This window comes from Onychomys torridus, chromosome 2 (genome assembly GCF_903995425.1).
Source record: "Onychomys torridus chromosome 2, mOncTor1.1, whole genome shotgun sequence".
In the NCBI taxonomy this organism is placed as follows: Eukaryota; Metazoa; Chordata; class Mammalia; order Rodentia; family Cricetidae; genus Onychomys; species Onychomys torridus.
Window position 1 is genome coordinate 155,646,224 of NC_050444.1, and position 21,520 is coordinate 155,667,743.

The following is a 21,520-nucleotide window of genomic DNA, read 5'->3' on the forward strand; positions in this document are numbered from 1 at the left end:
ATGTATTGCTATGATTGATTGATAAATAAAACACTGATTGGCCAGTAGCCAGGCAGGAAGTATAGGTGGGATTAGCAGAGAGGAGAATTGGGGGAACAGGAAGGCAGAGAAGAGGAGATGTGGCCAGCCTCCACAATGAGGAGCAGGATGTAAAGTACCAGTAAGCCACAAGCCACATGGCAAAGTATAGATTAATAGAAATGGGTTAATTTAAGATAGAAGAACTAGATAACAAGAAGCCTGCCACGGCCATACAGTTTGTAAGCACTACAAGTCTCTGTGTGTTTACTTGGTTTGGTCTGAGTGGCTGCGAGACTGGTGGGTGAGAGAGATTTGTCCTGACCATGGGCCAGGCAGGACTGGAGAAAACTTCAGCTACAGAGTGGGGGGGGGGGGGACTTCAAATACTTGCTTAAGAGAGTTGGGGTTTCCTCTTCATTGGGGGACTTGGGATTAAATTTGGGGTCTCACACATGCTAGGCAAGCACTCTTCCACTGAGAGGCATGCTCAGCCTCTTCACATTTTTTATGTTTGAGACAAGCTCTCACTATATAGCCCTGGCTGGCTTGGAACTCTATATGTTGACCAGACTGGCCTTAAACTAACAGAGATCCACCTGCCTCTGCTTCCTAGATGCTAGGGTTAAAGGTGTGTGCCATCATACCTGGCCCCTTTTGCTTTTAAACTTGAGACAGGGGTCTCACTAAACTGCCCAGGCTGCTTCCCTTAGACTTGAGAGGCTCAGCTTCAGCATCCTGATCTAGGAACACAGGCCTTTGCTGCCAGTCCAGCAGTGGAAACAGGGCTTCACTGGGGGTGGGGGTGAGGTTGAGGAAAAGATTTTGGGATGACAAAGAGGAGACTACCTGGGTTTATGAATATACTAAATGACACCGAATCAGTTCCTTTAAAATAACAGTTTGATGTCTTGTGAATTTCTGAGCTGTGATATGACATCTGTGTGAATACTGGCTGAGAATTTCGCCTATGTCTCCTCAGTTCAGGAACAATGCATCCTCGGCCCCACCCTGGGCAGGTGGTAGTATCATTCTCCCATGTGACAGAAGTAGCCTCAGACTGTCTGACTCCATCATTCTGATTTGTCACTATGTCAGAACACCAAACTTTGTGCAGGAGACGGAAACCAGATGTCAGTCAGAGCAGGTCTTGACGACACAGGAAAGTCGGATCCTGGCTTCTTCGTTCCACAGTGACCAGAGGGAGAGGAGAGAGTAAACACTGTGGTGGAGAGGGATGGCTCTTGGGCCCACAACACTGGCCCTTCTGACGTGAAGCCCCATGGGCTGCTAGATGTGGCTGGTTTGGATTATGAATAGGCTCAGCATAAGGGAGAGGTTTGCAAAGCAGTTGTGAAGTCTGGGGAAGTAGCTCAGTTGTAGAGGAGTGCTTGCTCAGCCTGGATGAGGCCCTGGGTTCAGTCCTCAGCACTGCAAGAACTGGGCATAGTGGTACACACGGCATTCTCGGTCCTGAGGTTGACATAGGAGGAGCAGAAGTTCAAGGTCATCCTCAGTTTCAGTGGATTGGAATCCAGCTTGCTCTACATGCCAGTCTGTCTTTTAAAAATGCAATGGTAAGTCCAACGGTGGCGCATGCCTGTAATCCCAGCACTCGGGAGGCAGAGGCAGGTGGATCTCTGTGAGTTGGAGGCCAGCCTGGGCTACAGAGCTAGTCCAGAACAGGCTCCAAAAGGTACAGAGAAACCCTGTCTTGAAAAACCAAACCAAACAAACAAACAAAAAACCAAACAACAACAACAACAAAAATGCAATGGTAAGAGGCTGGAAAGATGGCTCAGAGGTTAAGAGCACTGACTGTTCTTCCAGAGGTCCTGAGTTCAATTCCCAGCAACCACATGGTGGCTCACAACCATCTATAATGAGATCCAGTGCCCTCTTCTGGCATGCAGGCAGAACACTGTATACATAATAAATAAATCTTAAAAAAAAAAAAAAAAATAAAGTAGAAGGGCAGACAGCTCTTTAAAAAAATGCAATAGTAAGAGCAGCCATAGTTAACTAAAACTCATAATTAGCAGTCAGTTCATTCAGTCCTCACAGCTTTGCCCCTCCCCTCCACGCCCTTGGTCCAGGCTGGCCTCAAATTCTCTCTCCTCCTGCCTCAGTCTCTCGAGTGCTGGGATTACAGGCCTGCAGGCTACCAATCCCAGCTCTCACAAACCCCTACAATGATTCTCTCCATTTAGAGGAGCTGAACATTGGTTGGAGGTCACATCCTCATTAGGGCAAAAGTTTGAATTTTAATCTGTTACTTTAATCCAGGGTAATCCATGTTTCTTGGTAAGAAATTTAGTTCAGGCGAGAACAGGGAGAATGCAAACCTCACAGAGTCAATTAGCAATTACCATCAGAGCCATTACAGAAAATGGCTTACATTTTTTTCCTTAGCCCAGCAGGTAAGGGAGCTCACCCTGCAAGCCTGGAGACCCGAGTTCCAGTCCCGGAAGAGAGCTGACTCCATGAAGTTTTCCTCTGATCTCCATATTTGAGCTGTCACGAGCATGACCCCTACAAGCTCATCATGCACACAGACAATGATACTAAATGAATAAGTTTTAAGTATTAATCGTGTTGTTTTTGAAATAAAAAATAGCTGGGGCAGCTTTGTAACCTGCCATTTCACAATTGGAGTTGTCTCTCTAAGTCTTTCCCACAAGGAGAGCATGATGTCCCCCTGTGGGTAGACCTCAATTTCCCAAGCCTTAGTGTTGGACACTTGGGTGGTCCACGTGGAAGAAGACATTTCAGGTGTTGGAGGGAAAAGTTTTAACCTGATTGGTGGGATTTGGCAAAGACTCCTTCCTGCAGAAAGCAGCATGGCCGCTGGGAGGCGTCAAGCACCCGCAGCAACAAAACTCATGCACTCTAGTTCCAGTGAGTACTCTGGGGGAAAGACCCCCGCTTTGCATGTGGCAAACCCGAGCATTCTCACCAAGTCAAAGGAGGGTTCCTCTCAGATACACCCATCTCGCTTGGTGGAAGGAGGGGCTTGCTACCTCGGCAACACAAATGCAGACCCCGGGCCTGCAAACCGGCTCAGCAGGTAAAGGCACTTGGCTTGGAACCTGAAGACTTGAGTTCCATCCCGGGGGACCCTCATGGTGCCAAGAGAGAACCAACTCCTGCAAGCTGTCCTCTGGCCTCCACACACTGCCGTGGCATGTGTGCATGCCCATACACACACACACACACAATGAATGAATGTAGCAAAAACCAATTGAGCAAACCAACGAAGAGCACAGACTCTGGACATTGGCCGACTGAGCAGAGTCCCAGTAGTACTTCCCAGCTGCCAGCCCCATTACCAACAGTAAAGCAAACCCCGTTACCTCCCTGGCCTCCCTAGCTTTCCGTGGAATCTAAAAATAACTCAAGGTCAGAGGCCACAGGTGGCTGAGCACTGTCCTGGTCTCTGGCCTGCTTTGCTCAGATGCCACCCTGGTATGTGGTTCATCAGGACAATAGTCACCTGGGTTCCTCTTTTTAGAAACTTGAAAGTTGCTTTTGCTGAAACCCCTGGCCTGCCATGCGGTTCAGCATGTGAACTGTTGAGGTCACAAAGCAAAAACTGCCCCTTGGCTCATGCCGACAATGCCATGTAAACACAAGTGTCCTGCAGAGCCCTGAAGCTTGCTTCCAAATGTGTGGAGCGTTGTCTATCTGGTCACCTCCACCAAGCTATTAATCACCCCACTTTTTTTTTTTTTCCCCGAGACAGGGTTTCTCCGTGTAGTTTTGGTGCCTGTCCTGGATCTTGCTCTGTAGATCAGCCTGGCCTCAAACTCAGAGATCCGCCTGGCTCTGCCTCCTGAGTGCTGGGATTAAAGGCGTGCACCGCCACCGTCTGGCTTATCACCCCACTTCTTTATCTCAGAAGTCTTCCTAAACTCCATACTCTAGTAGACCGTATGTCTATGTAGCCTAGGCTGGCCACCCTTCACTACTTGAAAAGAGGCATACCACACGGCAGGTAAATGGCCTGGCAGGTAAAATGATTAGCCAGTCCCTTAGACATGAAAATACTGAAGGTAGGGAAGCATGAGTCCTTGAATGACCATGTGGAGCCAAGAACCCCCATCCCTATTTAAATTACAACTATTCAAATTGTGACCTAAGTAACTGGAGCCCTGGAAATCTAGGGTTGTTTGCATGGTAGGTAATGTCCTGCCTCAGTTTCCCCACCAGCCATGAGATTGCTCCGAGCATTAAATAGCTCCACATAGACAAGGATGACTGGAGAGACGTTCCCCACTCTGCTCCAGATATCAGTCCTGTTAAGGACAGTCCCCAAACATCCGTGGCTTTCATCACTACCCGGATGTGTCTCTGTCCCCCAGGAATTTCCCTAGCTACTTCTTGAATAGTGCTCCGCCTGCAACTTTACAGGAAGCCTCTCCAAGTTCCTGGTAACCAGCTCATCCCGAGTGAGGGAACACATGTGCTCTTGGCAGCCTGCAGCCTCTCCACACTTGTGAGTCAGTGCCAGGGGGAGGATGGCTGAGGAAGCCTGTGAACTTCATCTCTAAGGCAGCTGCAGGAGTTTCCCCCACCCAATACAAAGGTATTGCATCAACTGCCTTTCTGGCTGGCAATCAGAGAAGTCCAAACCAACGGTCAAGTCCACAGGTCACCCCCAGCACAATGGCTACTGACTTCTCATGTAAGCTTGCTCCACAGACCTCCCTGCCTGGTTCTGACCTTTTTTTCCTTTGATGCACAGACTCCTTGGAATATCTGCTGAAAGCTACTGACCTGCCTTTCTATAATACAGATGTCTGGGCATAAAATTTCAAGTGGTTATCGGGTCCTTAGTGGCACTATATACCCTGGATATGAGTTAGCATATGCTTAAAATGACTCAACTGTTTTGCCACTCTCCTGACAACTGTAACACTTTATTGCTTTGATAACTGGAGATCAAGTAAATGCAACATTTAAAGGTGTCACTAAATGGGAGAGGATTTCTAGAAGGGCGTGTGAGGAGTCAGGAACCTTGAGTACCTCCGGTATGTGACCCGAAATAAAAAGGGATTTTAGTATTAGTGCTAGATAGCCTCTGACACTGATTGTGTTGTGTGTACACTATACTTTTATAATTAAACAGAGTTAACAAAACATTGTTTAAGAACTATACACAAGCTATTGTTACTTCCAGGGCTGTGGTGGGAAGGGAGGGGTCAGCAATGAGGAGGCGGCCAGATTCCTGTCCAGCAGGGAGTTGGGGAACCACATCAGCTGGTGGGGGGCAGGCACACAAAGACTTGAGACCAGGCACAACTCCAGAGAGCTGCTGCTGGATCGTCACTGTGGGCCTTAAATTTCCATATGGGACAGGACCACGCTGGCAGCATTTCATTAGCAATATTGAGGGACTGGCCAAACCCATGCAAGTTTGTCCCTTTTATCTAAAGACAAACACACAGTCACCTGCAGAGGCAGGAGATTTTAGGAGGGTGTTTGTTCACTACCCTGGCTTCTTCCGGCATCTGCACTCTCGTTTCAAAGCCTCTGAAGGGGGACTGAAGTTTGAATGCTAAAGGAGCCACCAGGAATATTCACAAAGCCCTGAACACAAGGCCTCCCTACCTAGTAGTAACCTATGTGGAACAACAGAGAGATTTTTAAAACGAAAATGTTTTCTCTTTAAGCACCATAGAAACGACGATGACGACGATTGTTTATTAAATGCCAATTAGAAAATCTAGAGCAGCAGAAAGAAAATGCAAGCCTAATTACACCATCATCCTTAATTCCAAGATCTGTGAGGGTCCCCAGACTTTCTTGTATCCTGTGAAAACAAACACACCTTTTATTTCCTCCCATAATAGGATCTTATTATGACATGGTTTGAGACCTAATTGGGATAGTTTTAGTCCTTTTTGGGGGAGGGGGCTTTGCACACACTTGCCAAACCCTCTACCAGTGAACCCGAACCCCTGTGCTTAGTCATCTAATTTTTCAACCTCTGATACCTAATGATTTACATTTCCACCATGAGCATAGGAAAATACCCTCTTAGAGTTCTTCCTTCTTCCTTCCCTCCTTCCCGATTTTGAGAAAGGGTCTCATGTAGCCCAGTCTGGTCTCAAACTCGTGATGTACTTGAAGATGACCTTGAACTCCTGACCCTTCAGCCTCCACTTCCTAAGCTCTGGATTATATGTATACTCTACCACACTTGATTCACATAGCACTGAGGATGAAACCTAGGGCTTAGTTCATGCTAGACAAGCATTCTACCCACGGAGCCACATTCCAAGAACCGACATTATTTGTCACTTAAGATTCTTATTGTGTTTATTTTTTTTACTGTTTGTGCACACACTTGCATGTGTATATACATGGGTGTGTAAAGGGCAATGTGTGTGGTGGTCAGAGAAACAACTTGCAGGAGTTGGTTCTCTCTTTCAACTCTGCAAGTCTCTGAGAACAAATGCAGGCCACAGGCTTGGCTGCAAGTTCCTTTACCCACTGAGCCATCCTACCCGCCCATTAACTTAAAATTTTAAAACACTTTCTGTTTCTTACATGACGGTAGGACGGTCTGAATTGGCATGCCCTTGAATACAGTCAGGTAGAATGCCGTTCCACTTTTTCCCTCGTGCCCACTGGCAGGAACAATTCATCTTTATCCTACCCCTGGGCAGGAACCTCAGCTTTTCTCTGCCGACCCAGAAAGCTTCTGTGAGTATTTAGAAAACAAAACCTTTCAGGCGTGTGCTGAGAACACTGCCCCAGTTTACCAACTGGTCTGTCAAAATGCTTTAATTTTAGAACCCTAATCTATCAACCATTCCCTGTATAATTTTGCCTTTTACCACCACATTAAAAAGCTCCTTCCCAAAGGGGGCTGCAATAACTTGGCAGACACTCACTTACCCAGTGATCAAGGGCCATCATGGTCGATAACGCCATATGGGTAATCTATAGATCCTGATACAGTGTGTGTGTGTGTGGGGGGGGTGATGGGCACCTCTCCCATGCAGGAACTAGAAAGGCCCTCTCTAGTTTTAAGAAAACAACATGCAAACTCAATTTGAAGGACTAAGGACACTAAGCTGACCAGCACGTGCCCAGGCTTTCAAGGTCAGGGAATTCAAGAAAAAATCTGAAAACTCTCAAGGGCCAGAAGACACTTAGGAGCTGTGACAACCTACACTGTACTATTTTAGATTGGATGCCAGAGCAGAAAATGGTACTGGGAAGGCCAGAGCCATCCAAATAAATCCCATAGCTTCAGTGGTAATAATGTAGTGACTTATATTTGTTCAGAGCAGCCGCCCTCTGTAATCATGGGAATTGCATCCTAGGATTCAACCAACTGCATATTGCTGGGTCTGTATTGAACATGTAAATGATTTTTCCTGTCATTCATTATCCCCTAAACACCACAATTTAGGAATCCTACAACACTTATATTGTGGTTGGCATGATAAATAATCTAAAGAGTCATTCATGGGGGCATAAGCCTCTAATCCCAACTCTCAGCAGGCAGAGGCGTGAGGATTGCAAATTCCAGACCAGCCTGAGCTGTATGAAAAGACCCTGCTTCTTTTACTTTTGCTGTGATAAACTATCCTAACAAAGGCAATGGAAGGGAGAAGGGGTTGATTCTGACCGACAGTTTCAGGATACAGTCCTCCATCATGGTGGGGAGACCACGGAGGCAGAAGCCGCTGATCTTATCACATCTGTAATCAGGGAGCAGAGATGGGGGAGTGCAGGCTGGTGCTCAGCTCCCTTTCTCCAGAGAGAGAGAAAGAGAGAGAGGGAGGGAGGGAGGGAGGGAGAGAGAGAGAGAGAGAGAGAGAGAGAGAGAGAGAGAGAGAACACGCTCAATTCAGTCTCCAGGATACACACAACAGAAACTAACTCGTTCTGACTGTTCCAACTTTCACATGCCCTCTATGATAGATATGCATCTTGTGTGTGCCCACACACGAGTGCGCACACACATGAGAGAGAGATAGAGAAAGAGATAGAGATAAAGATAGAGAGAGATAGAGAGAGAGAGGGAGAGAGGGAGAGAGGGAGGGAGAGAGGGGAAGGCGGCTCCTTGGGACCAAGGCCTGGGGTCAAGAGAGCCTGGCAGTGGACTTGCTTGGGAGACTGAAGGTGAGTGGGTGTGTGTCTCTGAAGAGGTCAGTTCTGAGAGCTGGGAAAGCACTAGCTGCCTGGGCCTGCCTGCAGACGGCTGGTGACCAGGAAGATGTTGGTTCAGGTCTGTATGGGGCTCTTCTTACTAATTTGATCTGTTTGCTTTCTAATTCACTGACTCCTCCCTGCTCTCCAATAAGGTGTAGTCCCTGTGAGGGCAGAGGCTGCCTCTCCTGTGTGCTCTGCACCCCGAAGTCAAGAATCACGCTAAGTACAGAGCCATGTTTCCAAAATAATTTTGCCTTCAATTTGTTCTTGTGATAAAATTCTGCTGAACAATCCATTTGTTCTTTATGATATAAACTTTATTTTCCTAATGAGTTTTTTTTTTTAAAAGATATTATTGAGAGGGTGCGCACCTATGGAGGTCAGAGGACAACACTGTGGAGTGGATTCTCTCCTTCCATCTTTACATAGGTTTCTGGGGATCAAACTTGGGTTGTCAGGATTTCTTGGTAATCACATCACCTGCTGAGCCATCTCAACAGCCTCATTACCAAGTTTTAAGTGTGCAGCTTGGTAGCATTAAGGGCACTCTTGTCATAGGCCAGACCTCACCAACAGCACATCCATCCATATAACTCTTCATTTTGTAAAAACCACACCCATCCCCAGCTCATGGTAGCTTGCTGTCCCCCTCCCTTCATCTCTGGAAGCCAGCAATCCACTCTACATCCTTCACTAGTCTAGGGGTCTGAACTCAGGTCCTCAAGCTTGTGCGGCAAGCTCTACCCACTGAGCATGCCCGTCTAGTTTAGCCTTTTTCTCTTAACATTAAGTCCACAGGTAGTATGTGCCAGATGTCCTTCCATTTGAAGGCTGAAGGCTATTCCCATCTGTGTATGGGCCACATCCTGTCTATCCATCCACCAGTGGATGCTCCCTCTGCATCCTAGCTCTCACAAACACAGCTATGAGTACAGCATACCAATGTCTCTCCTGAGCCCAATTCTTTTGAGCACAGACCCAGAAGTAGAGCAAGGCAGCTCTATACTAATTTTTTTTTTTTTTTTTTTTTTTTTTTTTTTTTTTTTTGAGGAACTGCCACCACTGAAGTAACTTCTAGGAGGAAATTCTGTAGTTCCCCCACCCCACCCCACCCTCACAGCTCTATGGGCCCCTGTGAACTTAACTCTCCTACATGCGGGACTTTACACAGGTTGCTGCATCCACCAGAAGCGCTAGCTGCCACCTGAACTTCGTGCCCAGGTCAACTCAGACTCAACTTCTTTAAAAGCCCTTTCCCTCAGGCTGAGGAATGTAGCCCAATAGGTAGCCTGCTTGTCTAGCACATGTGAGGTCCTGGGTTCGATTCCTATATGTGCTGGGCAGATCTCTAATCCCCAAACTCTAGGAGTAGTTTAGGAGTTCAAGGTTATCCTCAGCTACATGGTTCTAGGCTAGCCTGTGCAACATGAGATGCTATCTCTAAAACACAATGAAACTCTTCCCTGCACTCTGAGTTTGAGTTAACGTCTCCTTCCTGGGCCTGGGTCCCCTGGTCAGACTCCAGCTGTATGGTGCACTCCTCACAGTCTCCCTTGGGATCTTAGACTATCTCTGGGGGCAGAGGCTGCCTCTTTGTTGAACAGGATCAGTAACTAAGGACTATAACAGTGCATTTGTTTACCCATTTGTTTATGCAAATATTTTTACATATGCCTAGGTCCAAGACACAACCATTTGCACCCCTAATCCTCTGAAAACAAGTGTTGCCCAGAGACAGCTCCAACCCGTAATTACCAACCTAACCTGCAGTTCATGGTGCTATGGACCTGAAGCCTCTTCAGATTACTTTCCTAGGGGAAGGCTGAGAGCTTTTTAAAAACCATATTCCTTCCACCACATATCAATAATCCAGGTCCACGCCCTCATCTGGCAGATAGTGGGGGCAGGGAAGACGCAGCACAAGAAGGCAGGGCATTCTCAGCCCCTCTCCAGACCTGGCGGGAGGAGGAAACTGGCAAAAATTAGGATTCCATTAAGTGGACCTGGGCCTACAGCTTGGTGGATTAGTATATGCAAGGCTCAGGGTTTAGTCCCAGCACCCACCTACCCCAAGTCTCAGGCAAAGAACATGCCAGGACCTTCTGGAGATTTCCAGAATTATATATTACACAAGAACATGTTCTCAAGGCACTGGCTCACCATGGTGAGCTTGGGTTCTGGTTCTTGGGTTCATATGTTGGGTGAAGTTAGGCTGTTCCTGGTCCTCTTAGGCCAAGAAGACAGTCTGGAGAGTTGTCAGTCAATCCATAAATCTCTATATAGCTACACACGTGTACACACACGTACACACACACACACACACACACACACAGAGAGAGAGAGAGAGAGAGAGAGAGAGAGAGAGAGAGAGAGAGAGAGAAGGGTTGGGACGTAGTTCACTGGAGGAGTGCTTGTCCAGCATGCACAAAGCTCTGAGTTCGAGCCTCAGCACCATATAAACTGGGTATGGAGGGTAATCCCAACACACCTTTAATCCCAGCACTCGGGAGGCAGAGCCAGGTGGATCTGTGAGTTTGAGGACAGCCTGGTCTACAAAGTGAGTTCCAGGAAAAGCGCAAAGCTACACAGAGAAACCCTGTCTCAAAAACAAACAAACAGAAACAAAAAGAGTTATTTTGTCATTTATTTGTATATGAGTGCTTGCAAGTGTGTGTGTGTGTGTGTGTGTGTGTGTGTGTGTGTGTGTGTGTATACCCATATGTGTGTAGATACCCAAGGAAGCCAGAAGAGGGCATCAGATCCTCTGGAACTGGAGTTACAGGCTGTTATGAGCTGCCATGTGGGTTCTGGGAACCAAACCCAGGTCTTTTGTAAGAGCAGCTAGTGCCCTTAACCATTTCTCCATCTCTCCATCTGATGAAGGGATGCCTTATAGCAGCATTATAAGCAGGGTTGCTGCCAGGTAGCAATGGGCTTTCCTAAAGAGTGTTCCTAGTGCATGCATAGTGTGGCCTTCAGCCAGCCCAGTCTGTGCTGTGGTTGTGGATCCAGGCCAGCTCACTACCTCACACCTGACTGTCTAGCCTCCTTTAGAATGCTGCCACAGTCTCCACTTGGAAACACTCATCATAGTGAGGCCCAGTGCCCACCTATTCCTTGTCTCTGTTTCTTCTAAGAAGCAGGAGGATCTCAGTGAGTTTGCGGCCAGTCTGGTCCACAGAGTGAATTTCAGGACAGCCAGGACTGTTATACAGAGAATCCTGTCTTGAAAAACCAAAACCAAAATAAAAAAAAAAAAAATGAGGAGGAGGCTGTGTAAAAAGCAGCTTTCCACTTTGTGAAGTGTTTTACTTTTAAGGTCTCTGAATTCTTTCAAGGGACCGTTAGCACTCAGGGTATATGTAGAATGCTTGCAAGCAGTTCCCCTTTCTGCTGGCCCTGCCTCCCACCCCTGAGTTCTGTCCTTGCAAACCTCTGAGCTGCTTCTGGGAAATGTCCAAGGAATCCTGAGTTCCCAGGATCACAGCATTAAAAAGCCAGTGGCCCGAAGCAGGACTCCCCAAGACTCTTACCGCATAGACCAACATGTGCCGGTTGACTCAGAGCACACTCACATACTGACTTCCCATAGGCCCAGGAGACGCTCAGCAGGTAAAGGTATGTGTGGTGAGGCCAAGCCTAATAATGACTTGTGTTTGTCAGACCCACATGGCCGAATGAGAGCACCAACTCCTGCAAGCTGTCCTCTGATCTCGTCAGCCATATCTAGGCACAAGTGTACCCCAGCTCATATCCACACCCACACATGCACACACACAAAATAAGTAAATAAATGTGATTTTAAAAATTGATACACACACACACACACACACACACACACACACACATCCCAGATGTGGTGGCACATGCCTTTAATCCTGGGACTAGGGAGGCAGAGGCAGGAGGATCTCTCTCTCTGGGAGTTTGAGGCTAGCCTAGGCTACATAGAGAGTCTCAGGACAGCCAGGGCTACAAGGTGAGAACTTGTTTCAAAATACCCCCAAAAAAAAAAAATTTAATAAAAATACTTTCCATGGGCCACTGAGATGACTCAGCAGGTAAAGATTCTTGCTACTGAGTCCAATGACCTGAGTTTGATCCTTGAGACCCACACGGTGGAAGGAGAGAGTCAGCTCCCTGAAACTCATCCCTTGACCTCCACGTACTAGCCATGAACTGCACATGGTCTGAACCCCTCTCAGACAGACGCAAAAACAAATGTTTTTAAACATTTTGCACATGGGTTTCTAGCCTTTCTTCTCTTTTATGCTTAAAAAAAAAAAAACCAAACAGGTCAAGAACACTTAACCGACTGTCAAACCCACTGATAAGACACTACATAATCCCATAGCACATACTTGCCATCCCAGAACCAGAGAGGCGGAGGCAGGGGGATCAGGAGTTCAAGGTCATCTTTGGCTATATAGTCAGTGAAGACCAGCCTGAAATACAAGGCCCCTCGTCTCAAAAAACAAAATCAAACCCAAACAAACAAATAAAAGAGGTTGCCCACAGTCTGTAAACGTTAGCCTGGTATATACCCATTGTCCATCCAAGACTCCATCAGTACTAAGAATGTCCTGTCCCAGAAGTCTGTCCCCCAAGAGGAGACCCTCCCTGCATCACGTACCTACAAAGCAAATTCTCTGCACATTTTATTTTGCCTTTAATTCTTTTTTTTTTTTTTTTTTTGAGCTGAGGATCGAACCCAGGGCATTGTGCTTGCTAGGCAAGCACTCTACCACTGAGCTAAATCCCCAACCCTATTTAATTCTTTTTTTAAAAAAATATTTTTTTATTTTATTTTGTAGTTTTGCGCCTTTCCTGGAACTCATCGGTAGCCCAGGCTGGCCTTGAACTCACAGAGATCTGCCTGGCTCTGCCTCCCGAGTGCTGAGATTAAAGGCGTTCACCACCACCGCCTGGCTTAAAAAATATTTTAAAATAAGTGTGTGTGTATAAGTATTATGTGCTTGTGTGTGTGCCTCTGTGTGTGTGCGTTTGTGTGTAGTTTGTGTGTGTGTTTGTGTGGTATGTGTGTCTGTGTGTGTGTGTGTGTGTGTGTGTGTGTGTGTGTGTGTGTGTGTGTGTGTGTGTGTGTGTACACCACAGCACGTGTGCAGAAGCCAGAAGAGGGTTCCATGTAGCACTCTCTAGCACTCCCTGCCTTACTCCTTTGTGGTAGCAGTTTTCAACCTGTGGGTCACAAACGACCTTTCACAGGGGTCACATATCAGATATCCTGCATATCAGATATTTACATTAAAATTCATAACAGTAGCAGATTGCAGTTATGAAGTAGCAATGAAAATGCTTGTATGGTTGGGGGTCAGCACAACGTGAGGAACTGTATTAAAGGGTTGCAGCTTTAGGAAGGCTGAGAATCACTGCTTTGAGGCAAGGTCTCTCCCTGAACCTTGGGCTCTTGTTTTTTTCAGCCAAACTGAAAGCCAGTAAACCCCAGGGACTGCCCAGTCCCCGTCCTCCACAGACCTGGGGTTACAGGCCATGGAGAGATGCCTGTTACGTGCAAGCTGGGACCTGAATTCATGATTGAAGAACAAGTGCTTCAGCCGGGCGGTGGTGGCACACGCCTTTAATCCCAGCACTTGGGAGGCAGAGCCAGGCGGATCTCTGTGAGTTCAAGGCCAGCCTGGGCTACCAAGTGAGTTCCAGGAAAGGCGCAAAGCTACACAGGGAAACCCTGTCTCAAAAAACCAAAAAGAATGAGTGCTTCTAGCCACTGAGACATCTCTCCAGCCTGCATGCTTGCTACCTCTTCCGAGAAGAAGGACCCAAATTAGATGATCATAGGGACCTACTTTTGACATCCCACAATGCCTAGACTGGGGAAGCTGTGGGGCCGGGGTGGTAGCACTGGTCGGCTTAAAATGCACATGAGTGAAATCAGACTCTTCCTCTGTGTGACCTTGGGCTCCCACTGGTCCCTCCTCTTTCTAAGACTCTCATGAGACTCGGTCATCTTAAACACAATCCTCTCTCTAACACTCACAGTGATGCAGAAGCATGGACCCCGAAGCCCCATGCACCTCAAATTGTGTTAGAGGATTTGGATCAAGGCAGTGTCCTGGCTGAACTGATCCTAAAGTCCATCAGGTAGAAGCACATGAGTCTAGCATGCCAGAACCTGTCGGGAAGGGGGGCGGGGACTAGTCCCTTCAGAGAGCAACACCTCAGAATGCAAAACCAGATGTCACACCACAGAGCAAACTCAATCAGGCCCACAGCCGGTGTTGCTGAATCTATGACACTACCCTTCCCTGTCTTTATGAGGGATATGTGTGTTTGCTGTCCAGAGACACCGCAGTTTCTTTAGTCTGCAGTTGCAGAGATGCCTGCATGGCTCAGTGGGTAAGGCAATCTCAGACACATATCACCAACATCTCCCTCCCAGGCGACGATGAGCAGAGAGGTCCTGAAATACCAACCCTCCCATGTCTTTCGGCCCCCCACCCTTAACTCCTTCTCAGCACACCACTGTGGAAGGGTTCAGCACAGAGAGAAAGGGGCTTCTGGAGATGGGGATCACCCTCTGTTTTTGTTCCCAGCTTCAATTCTCTCCCCATAAGAGTCATCCACAAGGTCTGAGGGTATGGCTCAGATGGTGAAGTGCTCACCCAATATGCATGGGGCCCTGGCTCCCAGCCCCAGCACCACAGAAACTGGGTGAGGCATTGGATGTCTGTGAGCCTTGCATTCAGGAGGTGAGGCAGGAGGATCAGAAGTCATCCCCAGCTACACATGGAGTGCAAAGCCAGCTTAGGATGCATGAGACCCTGTCCCTCAAACTAACATACAGAAGGACCCTCAAAAGCATCCAAGACAGGCTGATGAGATGGCTCAGCAGGTAAAGGTGCTTGCTGCCAAGCCCCGTGACCTGAGTTCCTATCCCCAGAACCGAAGGTAGAGGACAACTGACTCCCCAAAATTGGCCTCTGACCTCTATACACATGCTTTGGCACGCACATACCTGCATTTACACACTAACAGTAAATAAAATAAAATAAAAAGGAATCATCCTAGAGAGAACTGGGAAAGTCAAAGTCTGGTCCTGGCTTTGATCTCAGGCTTGTCCTTTCCCTTCCTTGGGCCTCAGTTTCACCATTTGTAAGAATAGCGCATTGCACTTCTGAAGCTAAGGCCCCTGCTGGTTCCAACATCCTAGGTCCAAAAGTGACCAGCATGCAAATGGTGGCTGAGCCTGTAAATCTAGGCCAAGGGAGACAGGAATCCAAGTAAACAGCTGAACAGCAGCAGGCCCTGCACCAGGGCTAACCAGCCATTCTGAGATAGGACTGGGCTTGAGAAGGGGAATAAGGAGTCAACCCAAGGTACGATGGCTGGGACAGCTTAGCATAGACCCACCTGTCAGATCTCTGGCCCCGGTCTTAGGCCATCTGGAAGTGGTCAAGGCAGCCTGGCCTGTGGCAGGGGAAGGAAAACCAAACAAGAATTCCCAGGAGAGGAGGCCCGGCGCCAAGGTCTGGGAGGGAGAAAAAAAAAAAAAAAAAAAAAAAAGACACTGCCAGGCCAGGCAGGCTGCGCCACCTGCCCAGGCTGGGGAGAAGCAGAACTCAATGGAACATCCAGAAAGACCCAGCAGCTAAGAAATCATGCAATCTAACCCCCACGTGGCCACGCCCCCTAGAATCACATGAAGAACTCCAGAAGGGAGTCTGGGCTTCCGTGTGCCTCCACTTACAAAGGTCTCTGGCCCTTCTGAGTTCCATGGGTCACATGAAAGTGGTGGGTGGTCAGCCGGAAGCTCCCCTCTACCGCTACACTGCAGGAACTCCCTGTAACCTCCAGGCAATGAGACTTTGGACAAGGAGGGTGTTCTTGAGGCGGCAAAGTGCAGGATGTACTCCCCTGCACACCAGAGCACTGACCATAAAAGTGAAAGGAAACAGCTACCAGACAGATTCCTCACAGCCCATTGGGAAGGCGCTGGGACTTTCCCAGCGTCTCTGACTCCCTAGAATTCTGCCCTAGAATCTCTTTTTGACCTGCAGCTGCAACAAGATGAGTCTAGAACCCAAGCCTTCTACTCCTCTAGCCCAAGAGACAAGAGAGGGCTCACTGTTAGCCTCAGAACAGGGAAGGGCAAAAAACGCAGGAACATGATGGTGTAAATCTGGAGCCTTTCCCTCAAGGGCGAGCTGCCCACAGAGAACATCAGCAGTAACCACCTCTTCTGTACCCAGTGTAGATGGAGAAAGCCCTGAGCCTGTGATATGCCTCCTTTATGGTCTCCTACCCAGTGCCCCTTTGTGTCCCTGCTGTCCAGCTCATAGCCAGTTTTCCTGCTCCCAGCTGTCTTTTTAAATTAAGTTTGAGGAAGTCTGGTTGCTGCTGCTGTGTCTTGTTCGGTGCTGGGGGTGGAACCTCCCATGACAAGCAAGCACTCTACCACTGAGACCCACCCCCCCACGCAAGAATTACCTTAACCTTGTGATCAGATGACTCCCCTGCCTTAAGACCTAGAATGGAATGTGTCTACCCTGTCCACCTTAGGCAGCTCCTGGCCCACAGAAAATGCTCAGTCTACCTCTGCCCACCTCTGTGGGATGATCCAATATAATCCTTGCCTGCTTAGTCGACTCATCACGGACCCCCAGGCCTTTAACTTGCCCCTCAGCCCTCCTACAAACCCACCCTCACTACATGAATGGCACCCCATCCAGCACATCTCCATACTTATGGACCTCCATATTATCGCGCCTGCTATCTCAACAGCTCTGATACCTTCCTCTCCTGTCTCCTAAGGGATGCCAGAGTCCTAATGACTACACCAGTTCTCCCCTCCCCCGCAAGCTTCCTAGTATAACAAACTACAAAGTATGTGCCACCCATGCCTCATCGCTGTCTAGGAGCCCAGCACTCCCATCTCAGAGGGGGTGACTGCCCACCCTCCATCACACAACCAACTGGAGTACAGTGGAATGTAGCATCAGCGGTCCTCTAGGGCCATTGCTATATTTACCACTGATGCCCTTGGTTTCCTGATTGGGCAGGCCCAGCCTAGGGTGATGCCCAACGACTAAGAGGATCACCACCAGCCTCTCTTTCTCTCTGCTCATCTCTTCCTTTTGGTCTGGGTTCTCGGAACCTTTGATAAGTTCTGAGGGAGATATTTGGAAGAGAGGAACTACCCTACCCGCCCCCCACCCTGAGCAGGTCCCAGTGGGGAAGCTGTTTGACCCTTCTATTAAGAGGCCAACCTTCAAGTTACCCTTCAAAACAAAAGCAAGAGGAAGCCCCAGGGGACAGGTGAGGATCCTTTCACCTGCAAGCTTTTGTGGTCTCACCTACCTAGGCCCTGTCCCTTCACTCTCCTCTCCCATCCCTAAGGTCCTAGATTGGCCAAGGACCCGGCTCAGGGCCTGGCACATCATCAGAGGAGCAAACCACCACCTTGCCGGGTCCACATAGCAGCTTCCAGGACAGATCTCCTTCCCGTTCCTGCCCTTTGGCTTAGAAAACTCCTCTCTTAAAGCAGCCAACGTGGTAACCAACTTGGTGTTCCCTCCTCAAATGCACCCCCAACACTCACGTCAAGTATGAGCAAACTTACTCTCTCATAGGTATTGTATCTCCTTTGAGCGCTGTAACTTACCTACAGAGCCCTTGGTCTGCCAGGCAGGAATGTCTAGCCTCAGCCTAGGGCTCTGTCATTCCTATTTTACTGGTAAAGAAACCAAGGATCCCGGAGGACCCCTGGCTCTCCACCCCTCGATTGCTTCTACAAGCATGAATCTTAATCCGGTAACAGACAGAAACAAGTATAGATGGTGTCCACCCACACACACAAGGACAGGAGCTCTCGAGACCAGCGAGATGCCCTATCCAACTAAGTTCCTTCCTCTCAAAAGCACCAGTACCTAGGTGCCTCTGTCCCAGGCCCAGGCAGATGGCACCTGTCCCCGCCAACAGGGGGCCCCCGAGGCCGAAGCCGGAGCGATGCCGAGAGTACCCCACATTGGCCGGGTGCGGCTGCAGAGGGTGCGGGGCTCCAAGTTCCCTGGGGAACAGGTTCTGCATGATGCTCCGGGGAGCATGGACACCCGACTGGGGCCCCACAGGACAACCCCCGACTCGAGGGCGCAGACTCACCCGGGAGGCAGCGGGTCGCACTGGGTCTCCGCCCGGTGGCCCGGGGCTGGGGGTTCCGCGACACCCCCACCCCAGGCAATCATGGACCTCGGAGCCGGAGTTGGAGAGCACAGCGTGGAGAGTGAGCGCAGCCCGGGGACTGCTGTAGGGATTAGCTTGCACGGCCTGAAGCGCCGAGAGCTGGAGGGAGGGACCGAGGGCGCCTGCAGGAGGCGCCGCCCACCTGCCCACCCTGCGCCCTGCGCCACCGGGCGGGGACCCGGACCCTGGGGCGGAGCAGGCCAGAGGGCTTGGCACTGAGCAGCGCAGTATAGCATCCTGGACCTCGCACTCTGCGGCGGGGGGATGGCTGTCTAGGGGGACCTTGCGGGGTAATGGGTGCTGGGAGTCCCTGCTCGGGGACCTCACCTGGAGGTTAGCTTACCTTCCTGTGCTCCCAGGCGGCCGCCTCCTCTTCACCCGCAGCTCCCGGCCGCCCAGCCCAGTGATGGACGGAAGAGGGAAGGAGGAAGGAAGCGAGATTTTCCCAGGTTCTCAGCTCACGCCGTCGGCCAGCTCCCCACTCCCGGGTCTCCCGGACGCTCTCCGGATCCCTACTTTGAGCCCCAGCTCCGGAGTGAGTGTCCCCGTAAGGGGCGCGTTCCCAGCTTGACAGAAAACTTTCCAGCGAATCACAGGCTGGCTTCTCCCTCCGCCTGGAGCGGGGGAGGGTCCTCGGAACACAGAGCCGTCTCACCTGCCTGGAAGTTTGTCTGGGAACCCCGCGACTCCAGGCACGGATCTGCGTCCCCTGCCAGCTCTGACTTCCGACAGGGGTCAGGACAGGGTCCCCTTCGTAGGTGCGTGTTCAACTCTTTGAAGTTCAAGGCCTGAGAAGTCCTTGGGCAGCCCGGTGTCAGAGAAGCTGGCTGGGGGCAAAAGGCGCCTCCTGCTGGGGATGACTTTCTAGACAGGCTGCACAGCTTGACTGAAGCCAAGTTTACTTGGAATTCCTGGGTACTCCTAGTCCGCAAATTCACTCATACTTCCGGAGTCCAATCACACACTGTACACTGCTACTTCTAACTTGTAGTAACAGCTAGCAAGAGATTAATTTGGGGGTGCCTTGTGATTTGAGGTGCAAAAGCCGCCTTCTTCTTCTTTTTTTTAACAGAGGCTTGGAGCGCGAGTAGCTGCTATATCTCACTTCCTTACTCTGAACTCGGCCTGGGTTCGCACACACCTCCCTAATCATTTTCCCTCAACCCCTCACAAACCTGCAGATAGTTATTGATTACACCCAATGCCCAGGCCTCTAGGTTACATTTCATTCTGACAGACCCGAGGCAGGTCATTCAGACAGTCTCAAAGGTGGAAACAGGGAATACTGGTACTTTTCCATGCTGGGATCCAGCCCCAGACCCGCCCTACTCTGCATCTCATCCAGGTGGGCGGGTCTGACTATCCGGAAACCCATCTTCCTAGTGGGGAGAGGCCAAGAACTTCACAAAAAAGCTGAGCTTCAAGGAAAGCCCAGAGAATGGCAAAGGAAGTGTGCTTCGCTCATCCGCCTCCCCTGTTCAACACTGTCTCCGTGTGCTTCTGTTCCTGCTTCTTCCCACACAGGAGCTGCCCGCCAATTCACCCCACAACCTGTTAGTTCACATGTCAGCTCACCAGGGCCAGAGACATGTGGCCTTAGGGGAAAAGATCCAAAGACAGGAATCTGAAACAGTGACTATTACCTGCTGTGCCGTGAACCAGGCTTTTTCTTTTGGGCCACCAACCAGCTCCCAAATCAGGACATAGAGATTTATTATTCGTTTTGAATGCTCAGCCTAACTTAGTCTCATTTCTGGCTAGCTCTTTTCACTTAAATTAAACTGTTCCTCTTTATCTACCTTTTGCCTCCGGGCTTTTTACCTTCTTTCTATATATCTACCTTCACTGTTTCTCTATGTATGTCTGTCTGTCTTCTTGCCCCAGGTGTGTCCTTCTTTCTCTCCTTCTTCTCTTGTTCCTCTCCTTCTTTAGCCCAGATTTCTCCTCCTATTTATTCTTTTTGCCCACCAGCCCTGCCTATCCTTTCTCTGCTTAGCTATTGGTGGTTCAGCTCTTTATTAGACCAATCAGGTGTCTTGGGCAGGCAAGGTGAAACAAATGCAACACATCTTTACAGGAATAAATGCAGCAGAAACAAAAGTAGCACACCTTTACATAGTTAAAGTAACATTCTGCAGGGTAAACAAATGTAACCCTCTTTGCACAGTTAAAGTAACGTTCTACAGCATAAATGAATGTAACACACCTTCACACAGTTAAAGTAACATTCTGCAGTATAAACAAATGCAACACATCTTTGCCTAGTTAAGTAATGTTCTCTAAAAGTGCTGTCTAGTTTATGTCAACTTGACACAAGCTATAATCATATTTGAGGAGGGAACCTCAAATATGAAAATGCCTCCATAAGTGCAGGCAGGCCTTTAGGGCATTTTCTTAATTAGTGATCAGTAGGGGAAGGCAGGGTCCATTGTGGGTGGAAATACCCCTGGGCTAGTGGTCCTGAGTGCTATAGAAAGCAGGCTGAACAAGCCATGAGGAACAAGTCAGTAAGCAGCACCCCTCCACGGTCTCTGCATCAGTTCCTGCCTGCAGGTTCCTGTCCTGTTTGAGTTCCTGTCCTGACTTCCTTCTGTGATGAATAGTGATGTAGGAGCACAAGCCAAATGCCACCCCCCAGCTTGTTTTTGGTCACAGTGTTTCATCACAGAAATAGTAACCCAAACTAAGACATCTGTTATCACAGGAGAGCAGGGCTGGGGTTGGGTAATGATTACTAACTACTGAACCCTGTGCTGCAAACATCAGACCTTCATACAACACTAGAAGGAAGACCCTTGTTCTGGCTTTTCAGGGGAGGCCACTAAAAATGAAGTAAGTTATGTACTTGGATCTGCCAGCATCGAGGGAGTTGGGATTTGAACTAAGGGTCTCTGTAGGACCCTGGCTCTGAATAGCTATGTCAGGAGTTTTTGAGTGCTGGCAGAATAATGTCCCCCTAAAGATGTTCACATTCAGTCTCCAGAATCTGATGCCTTAGAGGGCAGAGGAGACTGCAGGTGTGATGATCAAGTTGTGGGTCATGTGACTGGGATTCATCCAGAGTGGTCACAAGGGCTTTTATAAGTGGAAGATAGGAGGGTCAGTCACATCGGAGATG

General features: G+C 49.0%; 1 protein-coding gene across 3 annotated transcripts in view; it reads right to left on the bottom strand.

Moving 5' to 3' along the window:
- The window catches only part of Tmem51 (transmembrane protein 51), a 54,814-nt gene extending 35,692 nt beyond the window's left edge, over window positions 1-19,122 (bottom strand). The window contains exon 1 of one of the 3 annotated variants that reach the window (XM_036180060.1): window positions 18,746-19,122. The gene's annotated coding sequence lies outside the window, so the exon portion shown is untranslated. Of the gene's footprint in view, window positions 1-15,573; window positions 15,682-18,321; window positions 18,521-18,745 lie in introns of those variants that run through there. The other 2 variants (XM_036180059.1, XM_036180061.1) reach the window with 2 other exon arrangements.
- Window positions 19,123-21,520: the final 2,398 nt, after the last annotated feature.